Source organism: Talpa occidentalis, unplaced genomic scaffold (genome assembly GCF_014898055.3).
Source record: "Talpa occidentalis isolate TD23 unplaced genomic scaffold, MPIMG_talOcc4v2.1 talOcc4.3, whole genome shotgun sequence".
NCBI classification, from domain to species: Eukaryota; Metazoa; Chordata; class Mammalia; order Eulipotyphla; family Talpidae; genus Talpa; species Talpa occidentalis.
In genome coordinates, this window is record NW_023603184.1 from 95,812,377 (window position 1) to 95,834,498 (window position 22,122).

Below are 22,122 nucleotides of genomic sequence, written 5' to 3' on the forward strand. Positions count from 1 at the left end.
TTTACTGTACTTTCAAATCAAGAGAAATGAAAGTTGAATGAATCTGCTCAAAAATCTTCAACTGTGTTAAAGGACAACTTAATATAGGGTTACTATATAAAGAACTGCCTTTGTCCTATTGTGTCCGCTTTTCTTTAACTAAAACTAAATTTACCCAAGTGTTATATATATTCTAAAGTCCTATTTGCCATGTTATTAAAGTCTTATAATAGAGACTCTAGATTATAAAATGTTTTGGGAGTGTATGCAATTCACTGAGGCAATAGGGTAAAAGATATTTGGGGCTCCAAACCAACATTTCATTTTCTAAGCCACAGGAGTCACACTCCTCCTGCTATGTACAAATTCTTACAGTGGTAAATCCAAAGGCCTTTCCTCATGTCATTTTTTATAAAAATACAGCTGTAGCATGTTTCAATTAAATGAAAATAAAGTGCAAGTAGTAGGAAAATACTTTATTATTGTTCTTAAAGGATTAACATATACATGCATCTCTCAGCCAAATATTTCATTATAAACAGTTTATGTCAGTTTATGTATCATTCTATGGGAACAGGATAAATAGGGACCACCACCATCTCTGTTGACAATACATTGATCTCACATTAATTTGATTGAAGGTGGCTTGCCAACACATCTCACTTTCCCCATTTGAGAGCACTCAGATAAGAAAAACACAGTGATGTTTAGCAGATAGGCCTGGTGACACAATAGAACACAACTCATTGAAGAAGTGTAATTATAGTGATTACTTCAGAAAAGAGAGCGGATACACTGATGGGAAGTAGTAAACATTGCACAATTATGGGAGCTGGGGTCCCTTTTGGTGTAGATACAGCCATCCCAGACAACACCAACCTAGCAATAAGAACACAGAAAGCTTTCCAACTTAACAACATAAAAGCACTAAAGGTTACCAAATGGTGTAAGCCAATTTGCCAAAGTGCTGGAACAAAGGGCTCCTCTGTTTTGGATGAATTCAATATATCAAATAGATTAGTCAAACAGCGTGGTTCTCCTTCCACAATTAAAACTAAGTACAAACATCAGGAAAGTTTGCCCCAGAGGAATGCAATCTGTAAATACTTTCTAAAGCTGTTATTTTGATGGCCCTGAAAAATAAACAATGTGGGTGTCTAGTTTTCTCAGGTAACACTCCCATGAGGCCAGCTATGGAGGCAAAGGAGGTTCATCTATGCCATTAGTTAGGCAAATATAATTTATTGGATTCAAAGCATCTAAAATTTGTATCATAATATGTCAAAAGTAGAGGAAAACTTCACTTCTCCCGGTCTACTAAATAAGAGATATAAATAGGAAGGAAAACAGACCTGAAAAGGATCCCAGAGCTCACCCTTTGTAACCGAGCCTGCATACCTAAAGAAACAGAGACTCCTAGAGGTTTTTGTTTTTTTTTTTTTCTTTTTAAAAAATTTTACTTTATTTTATATATTTTTACATCATTTTTCATTTTTGCACACTGTATGCATTTTCATCTTGGTTATAGTCCCCATACAATTCCCACCCACCTTGTTTTGCTTCTACTCCCTCCATACCCCCCACCCCCCGACCCCACAGTGTGTCTCTGGTTTATAGTTGCTTGTTGATTTTGATTTTCACTTTATTATAACTAGTCTTTTTCCTGGTCCCTTATTTAGGTTTTCTAATTTCTGCCATGAGTAAGACCATCCGGTATTTTTCTTTTTCTTTCTGGCTTATTTTGCTGAGCATGATCCCTTCCAGCTCCTAGAGTTTTTACAGCCTGCTCTCAGGTTGCACAGTATTGTTAGTGGAAGAGCAGAACTAGAATCTAAAGCTTCTGACTCCCAGTTCTGTGTTTCTGTGTTTGTCCTTATAATCTGAATGTTTTCCAGTACCAAATATTATAAAAACAACTCTTTATATAAATCTGTACTCTGGAAGTTATAGAGCAATTGAAGCCAATTCAAATCACCTGAACAAGACAGATAGACATGTTTCTTATGTCACATGTATATGTGCTTATATATGGAGATACATGTAAAGAGAATGTGAGGAGATGTGCAGAGACTAAAATAAGAAAGTGTGATAGAGATGAGTGAACGCAAAAGAGTAAGACAAAGTGGTAGGTTCGCACATCCGGGCAAAGGCAGAAAAAAGACAGTGAGGATTTAAATGATTTGCCCAAGGTCAAGAAGGCTCGAGGAAGCTGTACCTTAAACCCAATACTGCAACAGAAATCCCCCTGCTTCTCACACAAACTTCAATGAAGGCTCCAAACCAACAAGAGAGGTGAATTGGATTACAACACTGTAATTCTGATGTTGGATGAAGTACTTTTGTTTTTGCCCCCTCTCATTACATCATAATAGGATATTTAGAATGCAGTAGGTGGAATCTTTTTAATAGAATCTCAACAATGGCTGTTGTCTAAGTGGTTGAGATATACTTCTATTTAAACCATTTGCTAAGTCTTGCCTTGGAAAATAAACTATCAAAAGGAACTTTTTTTCTATCATTAAGGATTTAATGACTTTTACAACATAGGAGTCTTAAACTGGGATTCATGCAAGCATTTGAATTTACCTGTAAACACTTGATATTACATGCAAAATTTAGAGCACATATGCTTTTTTCTGAGAAAGAGGATCTATCTGGTTCTCAGAGATCTCTGACTCAGAAATACTGAGCCAATGTTTTGAAAAGGTTTCTTGGAAGGAATAATGACAATATTATATTTTCGTACATCAAAATTTAATTATTTGAATATTCTGGACAAAATTAATAATAATTCTTGAAAACCAATCATAATCAATCTTCAGTGCTCTCACACATTCAAAATGCTTAACAGCAAAATATTTCCCCAATCCCCCTTTTTTACTCTAGTCACTTTTAATGTGGAACTCTACTTACGAATAGGAAGTGGTGAACATGAATTTTATCTTAAAATTACTATGACCTAATTTACAACGAATTTCATTTATAGTTGGGATGGTTTGGTGGTAATATCATATAGGTAGGCTTTTTTTCCCCTCAATAAATCCAAAATACAAAATATTGTATTTAAGTCAAGTCTATCCTTAATGTAATGCTCTATTCATCAATATTGGAACAAACTGTTTTGAAGTCAGACCAAGGTAATCATATTATCTCATATTTTGATGCCTATAAAATTATCATTGTCCTCTGCTGCCAATAAAAACAGGGTTATAAAGAGGATTTTCCTATACCGTTAAGTACAACATGATCAGGGACATGGGGTCAAGTCAGGCACGAAGAATGAGAAAAACAGTAGCTTATTTCCAAAATGGTATCTATACATTTTAGCCTTTTGTAGTTCCTTCCCATAGTGAATTGAAACAGGCCCTCATACATTTTTTTTTGCAAGAGAATGTAGCAGAAGAAATACTGAGTCAGTCCCATCACAAGGTGAGGTAAGCTTTTATGCTTTTGAGGGGCTGATTTTTAATGTAAGACATTTTCCATGCTGAAGAGGACACATGGAAAAGCCACAGGGGTAGAAAGAGGCCCTGAGAACAGTCAGGGAGGCTTAGGTCCCAGCTGAACTTAGCCTTCCTGCAGACTCGTCCACCAGGAGACCAGACATTTGAGTGACCATACCAGTCATCCCTGCCATAACTGCAACTTCAACCAGTATTGACTTGAAGAACTATTTGCCTGTGCCCAGTTACCCACAGAATTATGAAAAGTAATACACTGATAGTGTCTTACACTGTTCATGGTTTTGGGTGATTTGTTAAACAGTAACAGAACACCAAAATTGAAGCTAAGCTTCTGCACAGTGATAGAGACCATAACTAAAAGAAAGAGACACCTTATCAGATGGGAGTAAATATTTGCAAACCATACATCTGACAAGGAATTGATAACAAAGATCTACAAAGATCCCAAACAACTCAACAAAAACTAAACAAGTAACCCAATCAGGGGGAAAAAAAAAATGGGCAGAGGAGCTAAATAGTTACTTCTCCAAAGAAGACATACAGATTTCCAATACACACATGAAAAAAACATTCACTATCACTTATCAGGGAGATGCAAATAAAAACCACAATGAGATACCACCTCACACCAGTGAGAATGGCCCATAAGTAATGAGTGCTAGCAAGGGTGTAGAAAAAAGGGAACCATCTTACAATGCTGGTGGGGATGTAGACTGATCCAGCCAATATGGAAAGCAGTGTGGAGGTTTCTCAAAAGACTGAAAATGGATTGTCCGTACAACCCAGCAATTCCACTCCTAGGTACCTACCTAAAAAATACAAAATCACTAATTTGAAAGGAAACCAGTACCCTTATGTCCATACCATGATTATTTATAGTAGCCAAGATATGGGCAAAACCAAAATGCCCAAAATAAGATGACAGATGAGTGGATCAAGATGTGGTGTGCATACACACACACACACACACACACACACACACACACACACACAATGGAATATTACTCAGCAATCAAAAAAATATATGTTCTTCCCATTTGCTGTAATATGGATGGTGCTGGAAGGGATGATGCTAATTGAAATAAGTCAGAAGGAGAGAGATAAACACCAGATGGTATCACTAATATGCACACTATAGGGAAATCAAACTAAGACTCAGAGAAAGACAAACTTAAAAACACACACATGCAAGCTGAGTATAGAACTGCAGCATCCAGAGTGGGCCTACCCACTCTGGAGATGGGGGAGTAAGAACAAAAAGGAAAGGGAGGAGTACAATGAACTTTGGTGGTGGACTATGGGCAATTTGGTGGCAGGTACTCTTCAGTGGCAATTCCTGATGGGGAGGATACTAATTTAGAAGAATAAATAAAACAAACACAGAATTGAAGCTAAGGCTAATACAGCATGAATAGTGAGTTCACAAGAGGTAATTTAGAAGATGATATATTGTAAATAACTGAAGCTAGGCCCTGCTGAGCAAGGAAGAAAAACCACTGAGTACCAACATGCCCATCATTAAGTGTTATTCACTACAGTGACAAAGTTTGAGTAACATTATTGCCCAAGGTCACATGACTAGAAAATGGAAGAGCCAGGAGTTGAAGGTAGGTCTGAATTCACATCTCATTCCGTGATACCATGCAGGCTCTGAAGCAGTAGAAGACTGACACACAGAAAGAGACTTGAATTTTAATTGTGTTGAAAACCTTTCTAAAGCATATCCATACATTAAAAAGTAGAATACATGCACTATCTATCATTTTACCTGTTTTAATGACTCATCATTATTACTGAAGGCTCAATTAGAATTCAACATGCTATAATATGCTCACAGCAACAGGTAGGATCATTTGGTTCCATCTTAAAATCATCCTCAAAGGTTTACTGTACATTTTAGCTCCTTCTCTGAATTACATATTGTTTTCTGTTTCTCTTTCTGTTAGGCTGTCTCTTGTTTCTAATGGAGACGGCTGAACAAGCAGGCTTATGCGAACTTTGTGAAAAGAGAAGATGGCTTTTAAGTGTGAGATTTCAGGACTTCCCTGTGAACAAAATACAGGTTACTTCTAACATCAAGTTTGATGTTTGGGGTGGTTAACATAAATTTAATGTTTTCAGTAGCCAGAGATGTAAATTCTAGATGAGAAAGCTTTTGGTAGAGCTACTGAATTCCTTTCAATATCGTGGCTTTGTACAGGAACTCAAGGAATCATTTCTGCCCTCAAGAGCTAAGTACCCTGGACAACCTGAGGATTTTCAAATTGGTCTCAGGAGGAACCCAGGGGTCTGCACCAACCCAACAGAAGATGTTTTACATATACTGCAATTAAATATTTTCTGACAAATGCTAAAGATTTAAAGCTATCCTTTCATTGCTTTTTTACCCATTTTATAATTTGAGGTTCTGGGTATCACTTAGTTTGAAAACAGAAAGTTCTGCCATTCAAACACCTTTGAAAAGCAGTGACTGAGGAGAGGTACTGTGGTTGGGGTGGGGGGTTGAGTGGGGCTGTGGGGCTGCCAGTCACTGGTACCTTAAAATACTTAGCCAATTTTTATTAAGGCAGTAAGAAATGTAATGTTAAACTTTACCGGAGAGAAAGTTTACACTGTTGATATTCTGCTCCTAGTCACTGTAGACTCAAACACTACATTATTGGCACAGCCTCTAAGCTCAACTCACTCTGCTTAGGAGATAAAAGACTTCTGCTAGCTAGTCACTACATCATAAGCAAATTTATTTATGATGTATAATACTGGATCATGTTACACTTATCATTAAGACACATCTGGCAGACTCATCCTTCCCAGGATTCTAAAAACGGCCATTTCAGAAAGCTTCATTCAAGCCAAACTTATACCCAGTAATAATTTTTTCTTTCACAGTGAATTTAGGGTATTCACTGATCAAAATGTGTACAGCTATCCTTTAAGGACATCCACAATTGCTACTGTCATACCTCCAGTTAGGCAGTTCAAATTGCTTAAAACTTTGGTAATGGCCACTTGGCTGCATTTGAGTGAAGGTCATTTCCCCTGTTCACAGCTCACACAGTGCCTATTGTACACATATCTGGGGTCCTTTACAAAGAACACTAATCAAGACGCAAAATAACATTGTAGCAAATAATCTTGTCACAAATTCCATTACAGAGTAAAAACTAAATAAAAATAACAGCTTCTCTGCCTATATTTAAAAATTTATATCACTTAGTGTCAGGCAATTCAGAGAAGAGAATTCTAACAAAAGAGAGAAGGTGACAGGAAAAGATCCATTAACTAAGACACACACACCAACACACATCCACCAAATAAAAATGGACCAGGAAAATTAGTACTTACAGAGAGGATTTTTCTATATTGTTTTAAAATATCTTACCAAAAATTGAGATAGATCGATAAATTAATAACCCTAAAATTACTGTGTGTAAATGTATTCACAGGAGTCTAGGCACTAACAGCAAAATTCTCAATTTAAACATTCATATTTAAATTCCCGCTCAGGTTAGTTAGCATATGTTATGCTAAATAAGTTCTTGTACTTTTACTTGTTTAAGAAGAAAGGTATGAATTATTCCTACTTCCATTTCTCAAGCTTCACAAACACCCTTGAACTTCCCTAACACTATAGTCCATAAATTCTCAGAAATGTCTGTAGTTACTGAGTAGTTTTCACTGGTTCCCAGACAAACTCAGTTCTAATTATCATTCCTGTTTTATAGGTTAAAAAAACTAGAAGCTAGAGGAAATGAGTGACTTTAGCAAAACATACACTTAGCTAACAGCGCATGTGGGAATTGACCATTACTGTAGCATAAAGGATATGAATTGATTTTGCCCTAAAACTAAGTATTTTGGTCAATTTCTTTCCCTTCTCACTAAAGCCTATTCCTTTCATTGCTCTCACATGAAACTTACACGTATTCATCTGAAGGGAGTTTTTGAAAAACAGTAATTAGTTTATTGTAAACTTAATAAACATGGGCAATTAAATAAATGACCTTGAAGAACTCATAAAGACCTAAATTCATTTCAAAATCATGTCTTCCTATATATATATATATATATATATATATACCCTCTCAAACATGCCCATACCACCTTACTAGAGTAAATGGCTGTGTCCTGGGTCATCACACTTTCTTTGAAAACATTGAGGTGGTGACCACTAATTAAAAAAAAAAATTCTTATGTTTAATCACTTCCATTTTTTTTCACTCAACATTTAACGTTTTTCTAAAACACATACTAATAAGCATAATAGTAATCAGAGGGAAAGGTCTGAAGCCATATTTCCAGAATTCAAATTTTAATGCTAATACTTTATAGTCATAGGACCTCTAGCAATGTAATTCATCAATCTGTACCTCAGTTTTGTCATCTGTGAAATGGCACATACCTCACAGGACTAATGTGAAGACTGAGTGAGCTGGTACATGTAATATGCTTAGATCAATGACGCGTACATAGTAAGCACTTGATACTTGAGAAGTAGGAACTATTTCTATCACATTCCAGGTGCTGTTCTAGGTACTGGAAATGTGAAGTTTCCTGTCTAGTTAACATTCTGTCAAATTCTTGAGTTATATACATTATTTTTTTCATATTAAAATGTATTATAAAGTTGTTACCAAGTGATGAAAAGACTTTAACAACAGGGAAAAATCTGAAGAAAACAAAACATAATTATTTTGCTTTAAGACTCAGATATTGCTGTTTTTACTATGGATATTGTTGTGTGACAACATCACTAATATTTCCAGAACTAAATCATGTTTTTAGTATAGTTTGTTATGTATTGATTACTTTAGGCATTAGTATTAATATTTTAAAGTATCATTGCTAATGCTTATATCAGAAAGTTATCTATTTTAAGTACATAATTTTGAAATATTTATGTGGTATTAGTCTACTCAAAGCACACCCTCCCTGTCAATGATTATCCATAAAATGAAGTCAGTTCAAAAGGCAATAAGCCAGTTCAAAATGCAAGACAGATTTTGTGCAATTGAAATTTACTTTTCAAAAGGTTTTTAAAAAAAAAAAAACATGTATTTTAAGAACATGTTTACAGACACTTTATTTTGAAATCAACAGAAAGGTAACCAGATTATTCTTAAGGCTGATGTCTAACGTTATCTAAGTCATCTGTGACTATGAACTGTATGAGCTGATGTTACCTGCCTGGCTAAAATGGATTTAAGCGCTAATATGAAAATATGAATAATCTGAAAGAAACTGTTCACAGTTTTCACTTGAAGTAGGTGAGAGTATTGAGCTATGAATAATCGTAAGGACTGGGGGAAAAGTGGCAAATAGCTGTCCTGTGTAATTTCATTAATTGTTTTTATTTTTACCTCCTTTCATTGATTTCATTCCATTTCTAGAACTATTACAGAGATCGGATTGCTGAATCCTGGGTAGGACGTAGTGCAATATTTAATATGCTATATAATCATTTTTATTTGAAGGGAGAGTCTTCAGAAGTGAATTAGCACACCTGCTAAATCGTAATTGTTTATAGGTAAGCACCTCATGTTATTTAGCATTAATTTTGATACAATACAAAGTATCCATTAGGCAAACAAAGACACATCACTGATGAAGATGTGACATTCTAATCAGGATTTCACTCATCCTCAAGAGCAATAATGCTGAGCTCTAGGAAACTATTTGTTCAGAATAACTGAAATTCTGACTTACTTTGAATATTAGTAAAACGAGTTAGGGTATAGCATTAAGTTGTATTTAACTTCGAAGTACCCAGTAGATCAACATGAAAAGGATTAGTATTGCTTTGTAAGGGCAAGGGCAAACACCTTGATCATGTGATGGACTCCACGCCTTGCTATTTTTGATGGGTCATCACATTTAACCATTTTACTTAAAATGGTTAAGTGAAGAAAAGAGGGAAGTAGGGATATTGTATTAATTCACAAAGAAGGAGAGTTCCAGAAAGAGATTTTAATAAATTATGGAGGGAATTCCAATTTGGGCTAAGACCAGGAGCTTATAATGTGAGCTTATCAGATCTATTATCCTAAGACTTTATGCTAAAACATACCTTGTATGAATATATGTACATGTTTACACACACACACACACACACAGTACAACTCAGTAGATCTTTTATTCTTCTCTGACAACTGATTTTCAATTAGAAAGTGTGGTATTTTAGGCCATGACCTTCAAGCCAATGCCGGACAAGCCATGACTTGGATATAGTTGGGTAGTCCAAAGGACTCCTAGGCATTGAGTTAACAAACCACCTAGACATGAAGCACCAATCTTGATTAGGTTCCAGAAACAGAAATAAGATAAATTAAGGACCTCCCAGTCCAATAGTGGAGACAAGGCAACAATAACTTATTATACAATGTGGTCAAAAAATAATAATATTAACAATAAAAATGATGGTAACAGCTGTGCAATGATAGTTTTTTAGTTGACACTAGAAATACAATACAGAGTGTTTGGAAACATCACAAGGTATAGTACCATATTCTCTCCAGGTTCCTAGTCTCCACCACCAAATTTTACTGGCAGCTTTTGTCACTGATCATATTCTCCTGACTGAAAAGTTAATCGCATTTTTATAACTTATGTCCGATGAATCCATTCTGATATGTTGTACTGTAAAACTGAATATAATCCAAACTCCTGAGGCTGATGTGCTCTGACTCCCACATACAGTTTATTTGCTCAGGGACAAACACATGGTTTAAACTCTAATTTTATAATATGCCCATAATGAAACATACACTAAACACACACACACACACATACACTCACATTGAGATCTTCATTTGCTGAGGTAATTTCCTCTCTATATACTCCGGCCAGCAAAGACATTTCAGGTCTGACTGTATGTAATTCTGGAACTACTTACAGAATAAGTGACCTAAGACAGGGAGACTTTCATTGTTTCTTCAACATCTTTTATAACAACTCTTCCAACAATGTCAAATTAGATCAAGGTGAAGAACATTGTTTTGAATCAAATGACTCTGGTCAGGAATAAGTAGGTTTCTTTTTGCAAATAACTGGTGACATAACCCTGGTAGAAACAAAATGTATTTCTCCAAGATTATTAAATAGTGCTTTTTCATATTGTATTATTTTTATTTTTTAATTGTACTAGTTTTTATTGAGGTAACATTGGTTTACAACAGCTCTGCAGATGCATCACCACACACAGCACACCCACCACCAGATACCCCTAGACCACTACCCTAGTCCATTTGACCCCTTCACCCTATGTTCCGTTCCATTGCCCTCCCCCTCTGGCAGCCTCAATTCTAAATCTTTTAATTAATTAATTAATCAATTAATTAATATCACACCATTTGCTGACTCTTACTCTTAGAGATTTGCAGAGATAATTTTCCTTGATACTAATACATGATCACCTTATGCTATTTATGGGATATCATGAGTTCCAAATGGCCAAAATATTAAGGCACTTGCTGTGACATATCATCTTAAATTAAAGCAAGATTAGAAGTGATAGTTTTAAAGTTATAGTGAAATGTGAGAAAAATAAGAAGATATTTCATAAAGGCACAAAATGTGAAAGCCTAACCTTGTGCTTAGAATTAATCTGGTCCCTAGTATGGGGCCAAATCAGGCCCCACTCCTAGAGGGGTTCATTAACTCAAACCTCTGTTGTGTGGCATCTACCTGTCCAGTCAGACAAGCTGGGACACTAGGCAGGGCATGAGAGTTTTGGAGTCAGAAGTTAAGATACCAAATGATTAAATTTGCCTTTCACAGGCATTATTTTCCACTGTTTCACCAATAAGGAAGCAGGCGCCTCTGTACTATTTCAACGGATCGGAAGGCTTTCTGGAGTAAGAGCATCAAGAGCGACTTTTTAAAATAGCAATACTCTTATCATAGTAAAACTTGCCTGCTGAGTCCAAAAGACAGCTGGCCTCCCCTACCTTTACAGTCCAGGAAGAATTTAAAATGTAAAGATTTCTGGCATGATTCCAGCTATTGGCTACTATAGATACTTTTAAATATCTACTCTTTTATTGATGTGAAGGCGTATGGATAGTCAGGTACATACTATAACTGGAAAACAGAAGGAAGCCCATCTTTAAAGTCTATCTGAAAGCAAACAATAAGAAACCTGTATTTTTCTTTTGTCCTCTCAAATAATCTGGTTCTATCAGACCCTACTACAGGGGAATAAATACACACTAGGGAATGCCAGGACATAGTTCATTCCTTATGATGATGAAAAGTTCGAGGGGGACTTCCAAAAACTAAATAGTATTTCCAATAAGAATGTTAAGGTTAGTGCCATTTTGATGTCAAATTCACCTTCTCCCTAATCCTTACTGATTTTTATTGAGCTCAAATTGAAGCCATCATAGAACTCTGTTTTAGGAAACTTTTTGACTCTCAACAAATTTAATTAGCAGGGATGATAAAACAGGTTCTGTAATGGTAAATGGAGAGCCTGGAAACATAAACACTGATAAATTCCAATGGAAATTTTGGCATACAATGTGCTAAAAGAGGCATACCCACACATAATGCTGGGGTATGTCAAGGATCTGATGTCAAACAGCTGGGCATATGTTTGCATGTGTGTGTGTTTGTGTGCATGTGTGTGGGTGTGCATATGTATTTGAACAGTTATCCTAAAGTAGACTGAGTGAAGCTGAAATTTTAAGAGGCATTCACAGTAGTCATATAAGACAAAGGAGATGAGTCCTATAATTAAGAGAAGCCTATATGTAACCAGCAATGACTTCTTTATTTGGCTAGACTATGGTAGTAAGAGGGAGACAGAATCCCTTATTATACATTTTTGGTTGTTCTACCAACTAGTATAGAAAAAAAAGGAGAATTATTCATTTTTCAATGAAAAGATTTCAAATATGCAACAGAAGGTACAGTGGCAATGTATACAAGTTGAGATTTTAAAATTCTAGCTATGTATGGTAATTTTGTGATCTGGAAGCTTAAGAATGAAGGGAAAGTTATAGTTAGAACTCACTTTCCCAGATTTAATATAAACTTACAAGCTGGGAAGAACAACACTACTTCCAGGGGTTCCCTGAAACAATAAACTGCAGGGACTGTTAAAGGCAAAGAGGGAAGAGGGACTAGAAAACCATCAGTTATGGCAGCTTTTTTTTTTTTTAATTAAAAATATCCTTTGTTGGGAGAAATAATTTGTCCTCTGGGAAGTAGTACTGGGGCAGTCTTAGGGAGTCTATTGCTGGTGTTAGGTAAGTTCGCCTGAAAATGGAGAGGATGAGAGACATCTCATAGGACCATTTCTGCAATGCCTGTGTTGTAGGGGGATCCAGAGCAGGACCTAAAGCTGCCCCAAGGGTCAGGCATCCTCATAACATGGGCACACTGAGTTCATTAATAGATGTTCTTGGAAACATCTCCATTTCTTACTTTCAATTGTCATTATCGACATTAGTAAGAAGAGAGAGATGCAGCCCTTGCTTGGTGGTTCATTTATCTCCCACCTAAGTTATATTATACTGTGAGCATTGTTGAACATTCCACCAATGTCTCCTGTGCCTGACGTATGTTCTCACATCCACAGAGGGCTCCAGATCACCATGTTACCTACGCTACCCATGAATCCTCCCCTGAATCCAGCAATCTAAGTTAGTACATCTCTTCTTTCACTACCAGTTACCCTGAACTTTTATGGTAATTATGTGAAAACAAAAATACAAATCAAGGAACAAGATGATAAAAATAAGAACAGAACTAAAAAAAAAAAACAACAAAACAAAAAAACAACTTTGGAAAGTGCCCATGAAAGAATTTGAGAATATACACTGTTTTATTGTTACAGTTACCATTTGTTCAATAATTTGAGATGAACTAATATATTAACCATAATTGCCAACCTTCACCACTGGGAAATTCTGCCCTTGGGAATACCCAAAGCATTATTTAAATACATTTCCAAGTGCATGTCTGTGAACAAAACAGCACTAGATACTCTTCTGAGTTGGAAGACTCCTGGGCAGGTAGGGGCCTTAAGGAGCAAGGGATCCACCTACACTCTCCCCAGACATTAAAGGAAATCTAATCTAATCTAATCTAATCTAATCTAATCTAATCTAATCAAACCCATTTGGTGAGTTAATCCCAGATAAACATCTCAAATGGCCTTAAATATTTGGTCAGTTTATAAGGCTTCTGAGAAAGTTAAAAAAAAAAAAGGCTAACTTTTTAAAAAGCATTTCTTACAGGGTAATTAGATTGATATTATTTATTGGAGAGCAAAAATCAGATGAAACTTTTTTCTTCCTGTAAATTAGCAGAGATTGTCACAGAAACACCTGGGATGTCCAATAAATGTGCATAGTAATAAACCCAATTTCAGTCATGTTATCAAAACACGAAGATGAAAAATAAGCTCTGAACTCACAAATGCAATTGTTGATGTGCTAATGAGCAAGAAAATCACCAATAAAGGAGGCAGAATATTGTAATACATTTTTTAAAAAGGATTAAGGGAAGAATAACTTGTCACAGTTTTGATCTTATTGTATAAAAAGAGTCAACTTTCTCTTAAGAGATTTATCAGTTCTCCCAAGGCCTCTGGGTAGTCTAAATGATTCTGTACTGCTGTATTATTCCAAACTTTCATAATAGTATTCGATACAACATAATGTAATTTAGGCGTGAAAGAATTGATGCACCTAGTAAGAGTTGCTTCACTCTCTTCTCACTGATGGTATCTGATCTAATAGGTGGGAGAAATGTGCTGAATTGTCACAGCATACATTTCAATGAGAAAAATCACTACAGCATAGAGATATTTATGGAAGTGCTGACAACATATCAATTAATAATGCCTGCAAGATACAAAAAGAGAATATTCTATTCTTTTCAAGTTGAGAAAAAGCCAAGTCAAGACTTAATTTCATGCAGCCTCTCATATTGCAACACAGCAAATAATTTCACCTCTGATGGACTAGTCAGAACCAACTGAGAATTTGCTAATAGCTGGAGTGAAAAAAGAGCAACAAGCAAAACTGTGCATGTGGTTTGCTACCATCTATGTAAATCAGGAAAAAAGGGGAATATATATATATATATATATATATATATATGGTGCTGTTTTGTACACACACACACACACACACATAATATATATATATATATATATATATATATATATATATATATATGGAATGGTTTGTGTACAAAAGTGATGTTTGGGGCCTCCCTGGTGGCGCAAGGGGTTAAGACTCAACCTATGAAGCTATCCGCAGCTGCTGCAGCACGAGTTCGATCCCCGGACTGGGAGATACCCACATGGCACAGCAGACCTCTCCTGACTCGCTTGGGGCTCCCCTCAGCAGTGTGTTTCAGTCAGTCTGTCTGTTCTGTTCCCCACTCTGTCTCTGGTGAATCCTCTCACCCCCACAACTCTGCATAAATAAATAAATCTTAAAAAAAAAAAGTGATGTTTGACTTGTGATGAAAACCTAAGATCCTGAGGTGGTACACCATGGGGCAGGGAAAGGGGAAGTGTCTTTTTCACTGTATTCTCCTTTGTACTGTTTGAATTTCCTCTCCTTTTTAAAAAAGAAAAAAAAAATGGGTATGTATTAACCACTTAAAAATATTTTAAAAGAATGTCTGGAGAACAGACAAAAGCAAGCATATTCAGAACAGTAAGTTAGCAAGCTGTTGAAAGAACTATTCCAAATTTTAAACATTAATTTAAAAGAGATCATTTAACTCTTAACCTAAAGATAAAGTGGCATACGAGTTGTAACACAGTACTCAGTAAAACCCAGTACTCAGTAAAACCCAGTATTCCCCTTTATTATTTGCCAGTCTTTGCTCAATTAGCATCTATTTTTTCTCTTCTATAAATGCACATGTATTTCTGTGTGGTACACAACAGTCTGGGGGTAATCAGGACTGACTGACTATCTGGGGGCCTGGAGTGCATCCTATTAACGAAAGGAAGGAGCCCCTATAATCTATATTAAGGGAAGTTCTATTCTGATTGAGCTTCAAAGATAGTAAGTGCCCCACCCACTATTTAAAGTGTAAAGAAACACAATGAGAATTGACTAGCTTTCTGTTTTAATGCCTTGACTGTCTTTCCTTTGGCTGCATTCCAAAGCTGCTTCATTTATGATACTCTTCTTCACTTAGAGAAATGTTGAATAGTTTTTTACATTTGTATGAGCCCATATTTCTGAAAAGTTATCATAAATGTTTGTTAATTAAGCTCCAGTATAAACATATTATGATTCACTTAAAATTTTACTTAAGCAAAACCCTAGCCAGCCAGTTATTAACATTTTCTCCCTAATAATAATAAGTATACTTCCCAAAAAGTCTAAATTTGTACCTTTTCCTTGCCCTGAATCTGTCCATCAGTCAAAAGGATTCAACATGAGTTCCTAAAACAGTACTGCCCCAGCAAAACACCACTCGATGTGTCTTTAATCTTTAGGTAAGTTTGACCGTTACCCCTAGCTTAAAAATTAAGCTACCCGAGTCAACAGCATAACCACAAAGATTAAACAGGCAACAGCTTTCTTTTTGAATGAGTTTGCTGTTTTGTAGCTAGTCAGTAAACCAACATGAGCTCAGAAATTGCGTCACACTAGCATGTTGGTCAGTTGATGTTTACATGAGGGAACCCTGGAAGTAAATTGAAAACAACTCCCCAATCTAAGCTGGCTGCCTCCTGTGCAGGAACTGTTTCCCCAATGGGCTGGCAAAATGAACTGTAGTTTTGTATAGTAATTTCAAAGATAATTGATTATTCGCCAGTAGTCTGTTTTTGAGTTGCCACTTATTATTATTTTTTTCATCCACTCCAGGGACACACTTTCAATTTCACAGTCTTTTGCACATTGTGGACAGTGGTGTTTAATTTCTTAAAGGAAAGAGCACAATCTCTTTCTAATACTGTTAGACTAGTGGCTCTCCAAAGAGTAGGCAGGGAACTTTCTAACCAGGGAGAAAATGTCTGTTCCCATGTTCTCATGCTGAGTCCATCGGTAGCGTTGGTGCTCGGAGCTGGGAAGAGAATTAAGTGTTTCTTTCTGTAAGAAAAGACACCTCTGTGTTTCACAAACTTAGATGCGCTTTCTGAGGGAGGGTAAACATTCCTGAAGACACCACTCCTTAATTGTTTTTGGATTTATTTTACTGGTAAAATAAGAGTTTCTAGTAGAGTTAAGGAAAATCTTGTCAGGAAACAGTTGTTTTCCTCCTACAGACTAACATTCCTGCAGGCAATGCAGCAAATTAGCCAATATAAATGTTTCCTTCAAAACACAGAAATCTTTTATCTATTTAGGAATAGATCACACAATATAACATGCTGAACTATTTCTATTAAGCCCAAAGATGACAAAAAATTGAAAAGAATAAATCCATTATAAAGAATTCATATCTGCTGCTTTGTGAGCAATCCATAATACACCGTATTGTGCAAACTATAGGAGATGATGACCTAACAATACAGAATGTAGAGAGGGCTTTTGACAACAGAAAAGCATAAGAGAGAGTATCATTTAATGTAGAGTGAAAAAAAAAATGATCCTGGATTCTTTTTCCTCCTTTATTTGTTGTATCACTTTGTAAAACCTCTCCATGCCTTGCTCTCTTGATCAGAAAAATGAGACCTATGGTTTTATTTTTATAAAGTGCTTTAGGATTAGGAGAACTCAGAATGCATTATATGATGAAAGTCACCATGGTGCATGTCACATGACTGCAGCAGAAAAGGATTGAGGGACCAAAAGCAAAACATGAATCAGCAATGAACACTCATTTTGTTTGTTTAAAACCCCAGGAAGTGCAAATATATGTCAGAACTGAAGTTGACCCTCTTCCTTTATAATCACACATCACTATATCTGACTTTGGTTTTGAAACTTGAGTTTAGTAAAAAGAATATGAATGTCGGAGTAAGGAGAAGCATCTCTCTCAAGCAAACCCTAAATCACTACAGGTAACACCAAATAAGCAGATGGTGAACACTGGATTTTGCTCTTCCCACTTCCTCAGTATATCCCTGTTCCCAACAGAGTTAAGCATTGGAGAGCACAAATCAACACAGACGAAGCTGTCTCCCCCAAGTGCCCAAACTTACTTGGTTAGATTTTCAAAAGCACATGAGTGTCAGAATTGGGAGTAATGTAGACCATTATATTGAATGGTAGGTCAAGATGCTGTACTACAAGTTAGGCATTCTAGGTTCCAATGTTTATTCCAGCATAAACTTACCGCTTTATCTTATAAACCAAATTCTCTAGATTTCTGTTTTCTCACCTGACATAGAAGAGGTAAGGGAGGTGAGAAATTGTTTTAAACATTTTCCTTCTAAGATCTGGAATCTTATTATTATACATGATAGTGACATAAGATCTGTAATATATGATTCAGTAGGAAAATTTTGAAGAATCAAATCTCTAGAAATAATTTACCATACTGATATTTGGACAATAGAAATGAGGAAACAAAAGCACAGGGAAATGCTAAAATCACATAGATAACTAATGGCAAAGTTAGGATCTTTGTCTGACTTTGAGGTTTGAACATAAATTCTGATATTCTTTATTATTGAAGTGGGTTTTCTGTAAATTCTGCAACTTGAGAAGTCTAAAACTAAACTTATTAAAAAATAAATTCCCAGCCTCCCTGGCGGCACAAGGGGATAAGCACCGCACTATGAAGCAATCCGCAGCCTCTGCAGCATGAGTTCGATCCCTGGCCAGTCAGGGAGAAACCACATGGCTAAGCAGACCTCTCCTGTCTCACCTGCTGCTCCTCTCAGCAGTGTATTTCAGTCAGTCTGACTGTTCTGTTCCCCACTCTGTCTCTGGTGAATCCTCTCACACCCCACATCTCTGGCCTGTACCTTAGCTCTTGTATGCATTAATAAATAAATCTTTAAAAATAAATGAATAAATTCCCAAGGATTAACAGGTCTTTCTGTTAATTGATAAATATATCAATTATCTGTTAATTGATATATATATCAATTATTATATATAAACATATATACACATTCACTCACATCTTCATCTGTTGCTTATCTCTGCCCTGCTGTTTTCCTTGCCTGTAACTCCTCTCCCAATACATTCCCTTAACCAATCTTATTAAAATGTAAATATACCAGGCCTCCCCGGTGGCGCAGCAGTTGCACGCTGGGTTGCAAAGCTGCCCGCAGCCTCTGCAGTGCCGGTTCGATCCCTGGCTGCTCCCCGGCCACCAGAGGAGGGTCCCACATGGCGCGCAGACCTCTCCTGCCGCCCGCTGCTCCCCTCAGCAGTGTACTTCGGTCCTTCTGCCTGCTCTGCTCCCTGCTCTGGCTCTGGTGAATTCTCTCACCCTCCCGCTCTTCTGACTGTATCCAGTGCTTATATAAAATAAATAAATAAATCTTAAAAAAAAAAAGATAAAAAAAAGACAATTTTTTAAAAAATGTAAATATACCTCTTACCTACTTAAAATCTGTCAATATTCATTAATTTACCTATAAGATGAAATCTAAGCTTCCCACAAGGAAAAACTCTGCCCATTCAATGCTTCTACAAGAATAAACGTTTGAGGATATACTCCATGTACTGCATTCCACTGTGTCTTGGGATCTACTAGCATCTCAGTCTGGGAAATCCCTATTCTTTTCCCATTGTTTACTTGAAAAATCCCATTCATTCATCTTTTAAAAACCCAAGTAAATCATCCCTACACTGGATTCTTTCAACTCCACACAACCCCTCAGAGGCAACTATATGCTTTTTTTAGTTGCTTCTCTACTTCAGATAGGCTTACACTAATGCATCCTTCACACTATACTATAGCTGTTTATTTGGATGGCTCTCTCTACCTCTCTCTCAACTTTGAAAACTGCATGGGCAAAAATTGCATTGTAATCATGTCTAGTTCCCTAGTACAGTGTCTTGAACCTGAAAGGTCCTCATGTGTGTTTATGACTATGAATGCATGAACAAAAAAAAAATCACTCATTCACTTAACAACTATTTTATTAAGTATATCAGAGAGTTTAGGGAAAGTGATATAAAAAATTCACTACAAATAACAAACAAGAAGAATATATCTGATAGAAATAGAGATATTTGGACAAATAAACTGGTTTGATAGAGTGAAAAATGCCTGGGTGTTCACAATGGTTTACATGGTAAGGAAAATCTTCACCTGACGTTTGAGTGACAAGATCTGTCCATGCATTGCCAAGAGTAAGTTAATTGTACTGATAGATTAGCATTAACTCAAACTGAGGGAAAGAGTGTAATCAAGTACAACCGGAGGGTATTGGTTTTGGCTTCGAGTAGATACAGTTGAGCTATATACTCTGACAGGGAAGACTGAGAGAGGCACAAATTTGGAGGCAACAAGACTAAGAAAGATTCAATTGGTGGGCCTCCCCGGTGGCGCAGCGGTTGAGCGCTGGGTTGTGAAGCTGCCCGCAGTCTCTGCAGCGCCAGTTCGATCCCCGGCTGCTCCCGGCCACCGCAGGAGGGTCCCACATGGCGCGCAGACCTCTCTTGCCGCCCACTGCTCCCCTCAGCAGTGTGCTTTGGTCCTTCTGCCTGCTCTGGCTCTGGTGAATTCTCTCACCCTCCCGCGCTTCTGACTGTACCCAGTGCTTGTATAAATAAATAAATCTTTTTTTAAAAAAAAAGTGGTAGCCAAGAAAGAAAGAAAGAAAGAAAGAGAGAGAGAGAGAGAGAGAGAGAGAGAGAGAGAAAGAAAGAGAGAAGAGAGAGAGAGAGAGAGAGAGAGAGAGAGAGAAAGAGAGAAAGAGAGAAAGAGAGAAAGAGAGAAAGAGAGAAAGAGAGAAAGAGAGAAAGAGAGAAAGAGAGAAAGAGAGAAAGAGAGAAGAGAGAAGAGAGAAAGAAAGAAAGAAAGAAAGAAAGAAAAGAAAGAAAGAAGAAAGAAAGAAAGAAAGAAAAAAAAGAAAGAAAGAAAGAAAGAAAGAAAGAAAGAAAGAAAGAAAGAAAGAAAGAAAGAAAGAAAGAAAGAAAGAAAGAAAGAAAGAAAGAAAGATTCAATTGGCCTCTTCAATTTGTTGACATGTACTGGTCAAGTCTAGTAGACACCCAGGGCACTGTGACTAGAGAGAGACTTGAGAGCTAGCAAGCCCACCAAGACATTGTACTTAAAGATACCATGAGGCTACACAGAATCATCTAGGGAGAGCATGCAGATGATAAACAAGGGCCAAGCCCTAGGAAATCCTCTCCCATTTAGAGTTAAAACACAACCTGTGCGTGATAATGAGGATATACTACTAAATTAGGAAGAAAACTAGGAGATCATATTCAACAAAACCAAGAGGAGAGCACATAGGAAGGCGGTAGTAGCCAACTCTGTTGCACTTTGCTGAAAGATAAACTAAGATAAAATGTTCAACTTGCAACATCCTGGACTTTGGTTAGCTAGCTGAATGCTCCAAACAGACGAGATACAAATGAACCCTTCCTTGAAAAAAAAAATTTACCACTGGGCAAAGATATTACACAGAAAAAAAAAATTTTTTTTCACATCTCTGATTAAAGCAAAAGTTAAAATGGGTAAAACTTAGATGAGATTTAGATTCATTTCAGGAAGAATTCCACACCAGCACAGTTCACAGAAAAAGAATACATAATACAAACTTCAATCACATTTTTAAAGGAATGGAACCCATCCTGTTGTATTAATCAGCTTAATTATGACATTCACCTGTATTTCCTAAACTGCAAATATTGTTGGTAAAAAAAAAAAAAATCACTAAAAATATGGTGATCATTTTTCTCACATTTTAAGGTACATTCTTCTAAATCCATGCATTTAATGACAACTAGATATGCTCCAGTTTTTAGAAATCAAGATATGAGGGCCACCCATTTGACTTCACATTATTATTACTTAAATGAACCTCTATTATATTTGTGGGTTAGAAAGAAAATCTAGGGCCTCCCTGGTGGTGCAGGGGTTAAAGTCTCAGTGCTATCACCAGCCACTGCAACTGAGTTCGATAACCAGTCAGGGAGATTTCCCACATGGCCCAGACCTCTCCTCTTTGCTCCCTGCTTCCCTCAGCAGTGTATTTCAGCTGATCCGCCTATTCTGCTCCCCACTCTGTCTCTGGTGAATCCTCTCACCCCTCACACCTCTAGCCTACACTCCAGTTCTATGTATAACTATATAAAAATAAATATTTTTAAAAAGAAAGAAAATCTATCTTAAAATTTGTAGATTGAAGATACTTTAAATGACATATTTTATAAACTGTCAGTTATAGCAAGGTTGAATAAGACTATTTCCTTTTAAAATTCCATATTTCAAGTTATTGTCTGTGGCATTCTTCCAAAGAGTTGACAAAGGCTTCACAACTCAAAATCTGCAGAGCAAACTCCTAGAGAAACAAAACTAATATACATAAAGGTGTTAGCCTCTATTTCCCCTGTGACAAAAATTTTCTTTACTTCTTTGAATTGCTGGGGATCTTTATTATTAAAATGGTTATTCTTATACACTGACACGTAAGATTTAACAGAAGTTAACTTAAATTCCCACTCATGTCCTACTAGTATTGATATCCAGTTTTACAAAGAGCAAAAGATGTTTGAACATTATATACATAATGGAATAGTAAATAAAAACCAGAAGTGAATATCACAAGACTTGTTCTCTT

The 22,122-nt window shown here is 36.5% G+C and overlaps 1 protein-coding gene across 5 annotated transcripts in view; it reads right to left on the reverse strand.

The window, feature by feature from the left end:
- FIGN (fidgetin, microtubule severing factor) overlaps window positions 1-22,122 on the reverse strand; it is a 121,192-nt gene that overhangs the window by 32,636 nt on the left and 66,434 nt on the right. Inside the window, exon 1 of one of the 5 annotated variants that reach the window (XM_054699791.1) lies at window positions 2,195-7,480. The exons of the other annotated variants lie outside the window; for them this stretch is intronic. The gene's annotated coding sequence lies outside the window, so the exon portion shown is untranslated. Of the gene's footprint in view, window positions 1-2,194; window positions 7,481-22,122 lie in introns of those variants that run through there. 5 annotated transcript variants of the gene reach the window in all.